We start from the raw sequence: 11,415 nt of genomic DNA, 5'->3' as shown, positions 1-11,415 counted from the left end.
CCCTACATATCATTCTAAAAACCTGTGCTAAATAACCTAGTGCTGATTCACATATCCGGTGTTCAGTAGCCTTTAAAATTTCTCATTTCTTTGCTCTGTGAATGTGCTTTAGGCAGTAGCATAAAGCATAGAAATGTATCAGCTCAAGGCATGTAATGGTATTTTCTTATATCACAGTTCTCATAAGGAACAACACCTGTATTTTTTTTAATATGAATAAACTTTTTAATCAATTTAATAAGTTTAAAGATAAATTCCACCTAGGCAGCTAATATAAATACGGTACTATCCACACAAAAAAATGAAAGGAGAATAGAGCATGGCACCTAAAGCGAGAACTCAGAGTCCACTCTTACTAAATCCGTTCGTGAACTTGCAGTAACAGGTCTTTAATCACACAGAATACTCATGACATAAGCAAACAGAGCAAAATAAGCATTATGTTTCTTTGAGCGTATAAACACATTTACATTAAAGCATTTAATTTTTTTTAATATTAGGAAGAATTTAACTTCTCCTGATTTTGCTGATGTTAGCCTCTTTGTGGTTTCCAAAGACTGATGTTGTCTGCAGTGCAGTAGTTCACTCTAGAAGGTGCTTCCATCCAAGGCGGCAGTGAGCAAATGTCACGTGAATGAACTGTGCAAAATTCCAGTGTATTGATGTGAGTTGCTGTTCAAGGGGAAGAGGAGAACTCTAGTAGTTTAGGTTGGGCTGGCCACTAAACAAACAACAGGTGCTCTCTTTAACCTTTCTGTCCCTTCCCAAAAGAGAAGGCAGAGAGAATAAGATAGAGAGACACTTATGGGTTGAAAAGAAACTAAACTACTTTAATAAAATATTAATAATAAAAAGAAAATATAATAATATTAATAAGAAAATAATGAAATATATACAAATATATACAAAACCAGTATCGAGCTCCCAGGATGATGATCAGGTCACTGACAGACACTGGGAAATTCCCAGACTGGACTCAGTGACAGACGGGAACTGGATTCTGGAACTGGATTCAGGAATGCACGGATCAGGATCAAAGGCAGAAGAACAGAGTCCTCCTCGGACACCAGCCGTGGAAGAAAGAACGAGACTGACCCTTTGATCCCTCAGCTTTTATACTGAGCACGATGCAGGTGGGATGGAATACCCCGTTGGTCAGGTTTGGGTCACCTGTCTGTCCACTCCTCCCCACGGGTGCGACCCCTTTATGGTCTTCTGCTTCTGACCCTCCAACTTGGTACATAACAAAGGCAGCTGACCTGGGTTGTTACAGCAATAAGTATAAGCAAGAGCCTCCCTGCATACCATTTCTTGGTATTAACATCAGACCTTCAATGTTAGAAGCAGACACTGTCTGAAGAATACGCCGTTAATTTCAGAAAGTGCACTTAGTTATAAGAGGCTTAACTGAAAAGTAAAACTACTGAAAAGAAAACTGGTTCTGTTTTACCTCAAACCCTGGTTTGAGTTAAAGAACACAGATAAAGACCCTGCCCAGCCCCTCAGGGCTGAGCAGAGAGGAGTCTAGGGCCAGTTTGTCCTAGAGAGAAATTGAGAAAACCAGAACTGAATTAGGAAGGTGGAGTTTTCTTCCATGTTAAAAATACTGCATTTTTTTTCCATTTAAATTCTTTTGCCCTGCCAATCATGATTACCTGTTCACATAATGAACCTAAAGGCAGAGGAGGACAGTGGCTCCCAGTGCTAACACGATCACGTAGCCATTCCTTAGGAATGTGGGATAGGAAGGCAACACACTGATTTTTGCCACAGCAGGAATGAGCCAGACAGATTCATTCTTGAAGAGAAAGGACTTTCTCTGAAGCCTTTAGCTTTAGATTTGAATGCTGTATCTCATCCTGCGTAACTGTCACTTTGTACAGATCCTAGACTTATCCTGAAGTCTGCTCTACTTTAAGCAAGAGAGACATAATCATTTGTTCAAAGCTTGCCTGTTTGTTTCGCTGCTTCTTTTCTTTGTAACTCCTTACGCATAGATTTCTATTCTGGTGTCATTTAAATTCCTGCAGAAGATTACTAATTGCTTTCAAGGACATGGTGGCTTGACACTATTCTAATGACATCTTCCATTTTTGCTTTTCTAGTTTTCACCCATTCGAACGAAGTGTTACACCGATATTGTTAATAGCTTGAATGAAATTCCTGATAAAACTCCACTGGTTTTGGCTGAATAAAACATTTCTAATATTGTCCAGTTAAACTTTACTATTACTATTATCTCATGATTAATTTCTCCAGCATAAAGTCTTTCCTTGTGGTATTCTTCTTGTCAACGCCTGGGAATTTCTTGGTGAACTGGTGCTGTATCACCTTATCAAATGTCTTTCTGCATTCCAGTTTGTTCCCATTTTATCCATTGCAGAATATCCCCGTTGCTCCCTTTCTTCCTGGTATAAACACTGTATAAAGTCACACTGTTGCTTACTAAATTTGCAGTGGTTTACAACACTAGAATTTTAGACCAAAGCCCTGTTTGCTTAGGATTGAAGACATTACACTTCCTGAAAAATTACCCATACACTACCCGTTAACTTTACCTGGTCTCCTGGGAGGTGTCCCTGCCCAAGGAGGGGGGTTGGAATTAGATGATCTTTAAGGTCCCTCCCAACTCTAACCTTTCGATGATTCTATGAACTTGATATATTTTCTTATTTGGACTCACTGAGCTATGTATTTACTTTATCTTTATAAAAAAAGATGCCAAGTTGAACAAATTGCTGTGCCAATAACCTTAGTCCAGAGATGCATGATTCCTATTCAAGTCTTTTCTACCATATTAGACACATAGAGGGAAGTATTTTTACAGGTCAATATTAAATTTATATAATCCCAGCAACAACTATTCATTGTTAAAAAAATAAAGAAATAAATTGTTAGTAACACCCTTTTTCATATTGCATTTTTTGGATGAGTAGAGCCATGCTGCAAAGGTAGGAATATATCATTCAGCGTGTCTGGCTATATTTCCCAATTGCTGTTAAGAACAAAAACTATTAATACTAAAACATGGTGCTCAACGGATAAGGTCAAATTCATTCTGCAGCTATAGTGACATTATAATTAATGAGAGATCTGTATATGGCAAGAAAGGAGAATATTGACCCATTAATACACATTTGAAAATCAAAGACCATTTATCTCCTGGTAATTCTAGCACGCGTTCAATGTTACACGATTTTTTCCCTCTAAATGAAGGACAGAAAAGCCATTTAAAAACTAAAAGTGTTTGAATCTATAAATGATACTTGAAAGTCTTAAACTTGTGCAGCATTATGTCAAAGCAGAACAGGACAAGCACAGAGGGACAACATCTGGAACAGCTGGAAGGCTACAAAGATCTGTTCTGGCTTTCAGGTTGGGTAAGTGCTTTATCATATGCAGTAAGTGTTATTGTTCCGTTATATGTATGGGGAAATTAAGCGTAAATGCAATGCCCAGACCCATTTGTGAGAACTCAGAAAAAACCTCCAAGATCTCCAGTCCACTACTGTGTTCACTAGAAAACAGTGCTTTTCTGCATACCACAGAGCGGTCTGTGCAACACAGAGAAGGTGCCTACTGCATTCTGCCATCAAAGGCAGAGCACCCATCAAGGGCAGTATGGTGTGAGTGCCACCCCAGAGGTCCATCTCGAGTGGGTGTCAAACCAGGAGAACTACAGGTTGCCAATGCCACTTCTTGGCAATGTGACATGTGGAGGAGCCCAAGGAAAGTAACAAAGCAAACAGTGGTGCCCAAAATCTATGATCCTATTTAAATGTGGGAGTACTCACAATTTTTGTTGCTGTGGTTCTTCCATAGGGAAAATATTACATTTTTGCTGTGCCGAGGTTCCTCTGCCATGCTTGCCATGGTTGTATTTCCATACTTCTGTCCTGAAGGTAAAAATGTTAACTCTTAAAATTTGTTTACCATTTTGCCTGTCATAAATGTTTAGTTTTTACATTTATTTTCAGTTGACTGTATGTTTTGATATGCACTTAACCCAAAAGTCTATGTGTGATCATCTCATTCACTACAAATAATCAGGAAACCCTTTTCTATATAATTTATGGTCTTTCTTCATTAAGGTATAATATTTTTCAGCCTTTCTCAGAAAAGGTAATAGGCTTATGTCCATGTTGTGGTTATACCAAATAAAATGGTATAACCATTCTGTGTCTACTTCAGAGTTCTTATGTTTGCTTTTAGTGTTTCCTGTAGTAAGTTCAATAAAACTGACAAAACCTCCATCTGTTTTGTTTAAGAATTGTCTCACACATATCTAACTCAAAAATCTTTCATGTTGCACCAGCAAAAAGAATAACAGACAACTAAAATCGTTGTAAATGTCTTCTGCGAGAGCCATATTGCCACTGTTAGGGAAAGAAGAATGGTTGCCATTTTCTATCATTGTTTCTTTACTGAAAAGTATTAAGAAAAAGAAGAGTTTTTTGTTGGAAAGATATCAGTCTTAAAGGTCTTTAAGTTCAGTATTTTCAAAAACTCTTCAGTCACCTGTAGGGAATCCAATTAATAACAAAATAACAAATAAGGCATTTTTGTATTTCTTAATCCATGCTGTGGGTGTATGCAGATAAGAACTTTTTGCATTCCATGATCACAATACAAGCAGAAATACTGGCTCAGCTACAATAAAAGAGAAAATTAGTCGTTTTAGTTAGTTCCCCCATCATTTTGGGTAAGTAATAAAAAATTTATATTGCTGCTTTCTCTGTGCTTAATTTCATATTGAAACTGCTTTGTCCCATTAAATATTTGCTGACCTCAAAAGAATTGAGGTGTGCAGTGAATGTCACTGGGAAATAAAATATCAGCTGACTAGAGATCAGTTATTCATTACCAAGCTCCAGTGAAGAACTGGCTTGTGGTCTACAACAAGCTGCACTCTCTGCTCTCTGGCAAAACAACCAACGCTCTGGGTAGCGGGTGCCCGAGAGATCCTGGGGAACACCACCAGCATTCTACTTCTGTTGGTGGCGTGCTTTAGGTTGGTGTACCAGTCTCCTATCTGTAGGCCGTTTGGGAAAATGTCAAAATGAATTAGATATTCTCTAGAATTTATAGTTAAGCATGGATGTGGTATGGTGCTCTTTCAGATGTATTGTACGTTGTCAAGTCAATGTTGATTTTATAATGGCAGTTGTTTCCCATGACAAATAAGTATACAGTTCATGTAAAGGTTTTTAGTTCTCAATATCATTCTCCCATGAAAGGCTCTAAACTGTGTGAATGCAAGTTGTTATCTGTTTATTGATTGGTTTTGTTTTTTTTTTTTTTAAATAGCATCCAGTTTCTGTACCCTGTAGCAGAACAGTCTGAGCAGTAAGATGAGAGAAGGAATGAAAGACAGTAACTTTGTCTGCTTTGTATTAATTTTCTTCTGTTTCTCGTTGTTTTCATGCAACGTATGTAATTTAGCCAGCATAGTACACTCTGTGGGTTGATCGGTACTGAAAGATAGAGAAGTTATATGTACCTATTAAGTATGATTTGTTTTATGAAAAACCTATAATCTGTTACAGCTCTGTCTGAAGTGAAACGATGCGTAACATTCTGTATGCAGTCTGTCTTGCATCTTCTTAAAGCAGATATATATTTGAAATTGAATTGCCATAGTCCGGGCCTTTTCACATTTTGCATTTTTAACCTTCACAAACATGCAATTTATAGAAAAATTCAAAGAAAATATGAATTCCCATTAAACAAAATTCAATGCTGTTTTCAGGTTCTGTGTGGTCAATGTGGTGATAATGAAAAATGTTTGTTGTGTATCTTTAAAAATTATCACTCCTTGGTTTCCATCTTTCTGCTCAGACTGTGACTCCAGTGGCCTTGAAATTGATTAATTTTGTTGCCATAAATTGAATTTATTTTTAACTGGTTTACTTTATAATACCAATATTTCTGTTGCAGGCAAAATACTTGTGTGAAATTTTAAATCCACACTTTTTCCAAATTGAGAAATGAGCTATAAGATCTGTGAAACTATTCCAGATCCTTAAACTATTTGTTTTATACTTCTTCTGGGAAGAAGCAAAGTTTAAAGCTTTCAAACCTGGCGCCAATCTGGATTTCTCCTCCGAGAGGCTGGCTGAACTAAATGCTAAGTAGTCTTCGCTCAGTACATTGTGAAAAAATAGTGAGTTCCATATTTAAAGCTGTTGGAGAGATCTGCCTGATGTCGTGGACTGGCTAGTTGGGCTAATGCCAGGATGGCATATGCAAAGGCCTCTCTCTAGGCATAATTTGTGTTAAAGTTGAGAATTTAAAGTCTGAGAAATAAATGGAAATCAAGAATCTCAATTCTTTCTCTGGCTGTGAATGTCGCTGGCTAAACAAATAGAAGCACTCTGTTTTCTAAAAGGGTCAGATATCTCAGATTTAAAATACGATTTATTAGCATGCATGCATAATCTCATGTCATATAAGGGAAGATGGGTAAAGCAGTATCAGCTGTGTGAGAAACTAAGTCCAGTAATTAGCTTTCCTTCCATTTAGCAACAAATAGCTGTGCAGTGATATTAGAAGAACATTACTGAAACTAATTTTCAGTAATGCGACTCCTTGATATTACAAACGCGTGGATCCCATTAAATAAAGTTAATTGAATTTTAAAAGGCCGCTCACAGCTCACACATCAGGTAGTTTTCTGTACCACATCATCAGAAATATTTCTTTGTGAGAGGAAAGCAGAACAACAGAACAACTCCCCCTCTGCCCCAAACTGATTATGTTTTCTTCCCAAATATCATGCACACTCGATGTGCTGGCACTTCTCATTGGAGAACTCTGTTCCTCACCCCAGTTAGATAATGAAATAGAATTTTGTAAGACGAGAACCATGTGTATGAAAGGTCAGAAAAGGATTCCCTTTTCAGAACAAGCAGTTCTGAAAAGAAAATCTCACCCTCTGTATAGTGTCAAGGAAAAATCGGATAGGGACTAAGCAAAACCTGATGTAAGAAAGCTGGATAAACTATTACCTCATTCTGCGGATAGATAAGAAGACAGTCAATATTCTACACTAGAACAGTTGATGATGATGAAGCAGCCACAGAGTTGCCAGTCTACAGAGGGAGAAAATTTAGCATATACATCTGCGGAGTTAACAGAAGAGGAAGTAACCACCCATTTGCAAAGTGAAAGCAAACACTGAAAGCTGGTCTGAGCTGTTGCAACTACTTGGACTACGTTGTGGCCAAGTCAATATGGGTGAGAAACTGGGGTGAAAAAGAGGGAAAACATTCTTTCATCTTTTGCCCTAGCCAAAGGTCAGTTTGTCACTGGTATAACTATTTCAAATTCGTCCCAAAGATTATTCCCCGAGAACCCGCCTGCCACTTGATGCTGTGGTTCAACTGTCAGTCTTACCAGCTCCCATGGATTTTAGTAGTTGTGTCAGCAGTTGTGTGTTAAGCCCACATAATCACAACTTAACCCCTAGTAGCTGTTTTTCAAAGGAAGTCCCTTGGGAGCCACAAACCAGTTAAAAATGCAATCATTCTTGTGCTGCAAAGGAGAAAAGAAAAATTAATAATCAAAGCAGCATAATGAGCAGAATGGCAGCTTACTTATGGAAGGTGCATTTTCATCTCCAGCAAGTGAGGAAGAAATGACTTCTGAGAATACAAATGAGGAAAATCAAATACCTCAAAATCTTTGGGAGGAAATTTTGACTTATCAGATAATGAGCTAGCTTTTAGTGATGAGAATGATAATGATTCCATTACTAATACTGATAACAATAACAATGGCTGTGTCTGAGCTTAGCAACATCAAATGGTTTGCATCTGGTGAGAGAATAAATTGTTTATATAAAAATGAGAGACATGAAAAGATACAGATTTTTTTGTAGAGACACAAAGAAGCCTAACAGTAATAATAAAGTATATGAAAAAAGTAGAATATAAAATGTGTTATTTTTATTTACAGAAACCAGAATAAAATTGTCAGGTTGAGGAAACATTACTAACTTGAATTCAAGCCTATCTTACTACTATCCTCAAGTTTGTGTGCCATGATAAATAGTCAGATGGCCAAAAAGCTTGTTAGATGTGCCAAGTTTTGATCACCTGGGGCCGTCTGGAGGAAAAAAGGAAAAAACAAAAACAACCTAGGGACTGAAGTCAGTGTCCTTGGTTTTTCTAGAGCTGAGAACTTTCTGCTTTTTAAGATGATCCAATGACAGCTATTCAAAGCCAGTTAGACTGAAATATGACCTACTTTCCCTTGATAATAAGGGAGCTTTCTCATAGACATCAATAGATACTGGAATGAAACCAAAATTATCAAGAAGACTGATAATGACTGAACTAATTAGGATCGTTGGTTATCAAATATACACCTTAAACTGCTTCATAAATCACAGCCTGCCAGATTTAGCCTCAAGGGAAGGTTCTACAGAGTCAACATGAGAAGTTATGTTGATACAGAGAATATTATCATCTGCTGACATTTACCTTCCATCCCTTTATCTAAAATCATGCCTCTATTAATTCATAATCTATGATAAGTAAAATATACATCAGAGGAATACATTATGTAATAAACCCAGCATTGTAATTTCTAGCCAAGCTAGTCAAAGCCACAGTTTTAATGAACTTCAGCTTCTCGCTTGGTACTCTGCAGGGAGGGAATCAATGGACTGATTCCGGTGGCCCTTAATGATAGTGCTTCTACTGTTGGTCAGAATATCATACCTCATGCCTCGCCTGTGGTCTCTCACCAGTAATATTCAGGGAGGAAATGAATTTAGTTAAACGTGGACATTTAGTTAAAACTGTTAGTTTTCTGGAAGCTTCAGATGATGCCCCCTGTCACCTTGGCTGCAAGAATGGCTTGCCAGTTATGATGACTATTATGATGACTCCTGTACTGCTTACTGAGAGAATTTGGCCCTAAGTGATCAGTTTCAAGGCAAGTTTTCAGGACTGGCTGGTGAAATAACACAAGCATATGACAAATTTTTTAAAAAATTAAAAAAAAATTAAAAAGCCAACAAACCAGGTATTTTCCTCTACTCTTTTTCCTTGTTCATTCATTCTGGCATACTGAAAGCAGATTTAACAAAAGAGACCAAGGCTTGGCAGAAAACGGATGTTTTCTCTGCACTGAGTATTTTCAGCTGCTCTCAAGACATGCTTTGTGTCATTTGTACTTATTATACAGCTATTCTAAGTGTTAGACTATTAAAAAAAAAGCCTTCTGATTTCTCTTCATTGTAGTTCCAAAATTTCCTATCCTGAAGCAAATTGGTGTGGGTGCAAATGTGGAAAACCTAGTCTAACGGTTCAAAGGATTTATTCCAGAAAAGTTAGTCACACATTTACAATATAATTTCCTCTGAGTGGAAGTAAAATACTTACTTCTTTTAGTTGAAATATTTAATGGATTTGTTGTATACCAGTACAGGAAAGTTAGTTGTTATAGTAAGGTAGGTTATCTGGCTCCAAGTGACACCTAAGTCTCATGCAAGCCTTTCCTTCACGAAGCACATTACCAAGACACACTCTTAATGCAGCTCTGCAGTTTTTGTTGTTGTGCTGGTGGGTTGGCCTTCCCCTGTGGCCAGACGCCCGCCCAGGCCTCTCACTCCCTCTCCATGACAGGACAGGGGGAGAAAGTGAGGTGAAAAGGTCGTGGGTCTACATAAAGACCGCTTACCTATTACTGTCACAGGCAAAACAGATTCAACTTCAGAAATACAGTATCAATTAAAATAGAGTTGGATAGTGAGAAACAATGACAAAAATTAAAAAAACACCTTCCTCTTACCCCTTTTTTCCAGGCTCATCTTCCCTCTCCTAAACTCCCCTCACAGCAAGGGTTGGGGAGCGGCGGCTGCGGTCATTTTGTAACGGCTCCTCTCTGCTGCTCTTTCCTCCTCACGCTTTTCCCCTGCTCCACCATGGGGTCCTCCATGGGCTGTGGCGGGGAAGCTGCCCCACTAGGCTCTCCTCAGGCCGACAGCCTCCTCCCTCTCTGCCCCGGCGGCTCACAAGGCTCCCTCTCACACTTTTTTCCTCACTGCTGGGCAGCTTTTTTGCCCTTTCTTAAATGCGCTTTCCCAGAGGCGCCACCTCCGTCGCTGACAGGCTTCTGCTTGTGGGGGGGCGGTTGCAGAGCCGGCGGGAACCGGCTGGAACCGGCTGTGTCCGGCACGGGGCAGCCCCTCTCCTCACAGACCCCCCTGCAGTGCCTCGCCACCAACACACAATGCGGTTGCTAACATAGCAAATTTTATACGGTACTTAAATCAATGATGGTCTTTCTTTTATGGGACTGATTGCCTTTCTTTTACATGACTGAAGCTATTGTTTTCTGAAGAAAGAAGGGTGGATGGAGGACTCACCATCTTAGCAGGAAAAGGAGAAGGTCGGTCTTCCAAAAACATGGTGAAATCTAATTTGCTAGTCTTAGATGCAGAGTTTGTTATAGTCTCTGTCTAAAAGCCAGCAATCAAAACAATATAACAATTTATTTATATTTCTGGGGAATTCCCTTGTGAGGAATGTCTCTCAATTTTCATACAAAATGTGCGGTGGGTAAGCCAACACTTCTTCACTCCCACGCTGTCCAAGAACGTTCTTCGGGACCAGCACTAGTGGGCCGAAGTCAAACACCACTGCAATCTCTCCCAGCAACGCTGTATAGGCTCTCCCTTTTTTAATTGTAAAAGTCTCCTCCTCAGTGTCTGAAAGAGCAACCACTTTGATGGGTGTTTGAGGTACCTTGGAGCTGTAAAACCTTAATAGTGTTATCTGAAGTCAAGAGCACAATATGGGGCTCTAACATCTCACAGGGATACCAGGCAGCATGCTTTAAAGTCAGAGATTTTGGACTCGTGAGCAACCTTTCCGCTACAGGAATAGTGCTACAGTTCACCGTGGATTTCCCACCTTCAAAGTCTGAATTTTTCCCCCAGCGTTTAGGCAGCTCCAGCACCATGAGCCCCTTCGTACCGATGAGCGCCATGTGATGCTGCGTGGGGCTTAGCAGCGTCCGATAAACCTCAAACAGGCGTGGGTTTATGCAGATAAGGGTCTGGTAGCAGCTGAGCCTGGCAGGATCGGGCCCAGCCCAGAAATATTTATATTTCTGACTAAGCCAGCCTGTATACCTACTAGCCTTCTCTGAAGATAGCTTATTTTGGCGTATTTCTTCCTGTGACTGCTCCCTATGGAAAAAGCAACCTTATTCTTCCCCTGCTCAGTGGGAAATGATTTTGCCTAATTTGATCTGTAAGTGGAGAAAGGGGAGTGGACAACATATCATGAAGTGAATAAAGGGACTGAGACTACATCAAGTATATAGGACAGCTTTTAAAAACCTACATTGATTAATAGCTTGTATAAATTTAAGCATGGCAGTACCAAATGCAACTGTGATTTA

The 11,415-nt window shown here is 39.2% G+C and overlaps 1 long non-coding RNA gene across 1 annotated transcript; it reads right to left on the bottom strand.

Moving 5' to 3' along the window:
• Positions 1–227: 227 nt before the first annotated feature.
• LOC141744736 (uncharacterized) lies at positions 228–10,037 on the bottom strand. The gene is made up of 3 exons (XR_012587542.1): positions 9,799–10,037; positions 3,795–3,896; positions 228–672 (listed from the first exon to the last, which is right to left on the bottom strand). It is a non-coding gene; the product is annotated as an uncharacterized LOC141744736 (long non-coding RNA).
• Positions 10,038–11,415: the final 1,378 nt, after the last annotated feature.

The sequence above is a fragment of the Larus michahellis genome, chromosome 6 (genome assembly GCF_964199755.1).
Source record: "Larus michahellis chromosome 6, bLarMic1.1, whole genome shotgun sequence".
NCBI lineage: Eukaryota > Metazoa > Chordata > Aves > Charadriiformes > Laridae > Larus > Larus michahellis.
This window is presented reverse-complemented; position numbering and strand designations above follow the sequence as displayed.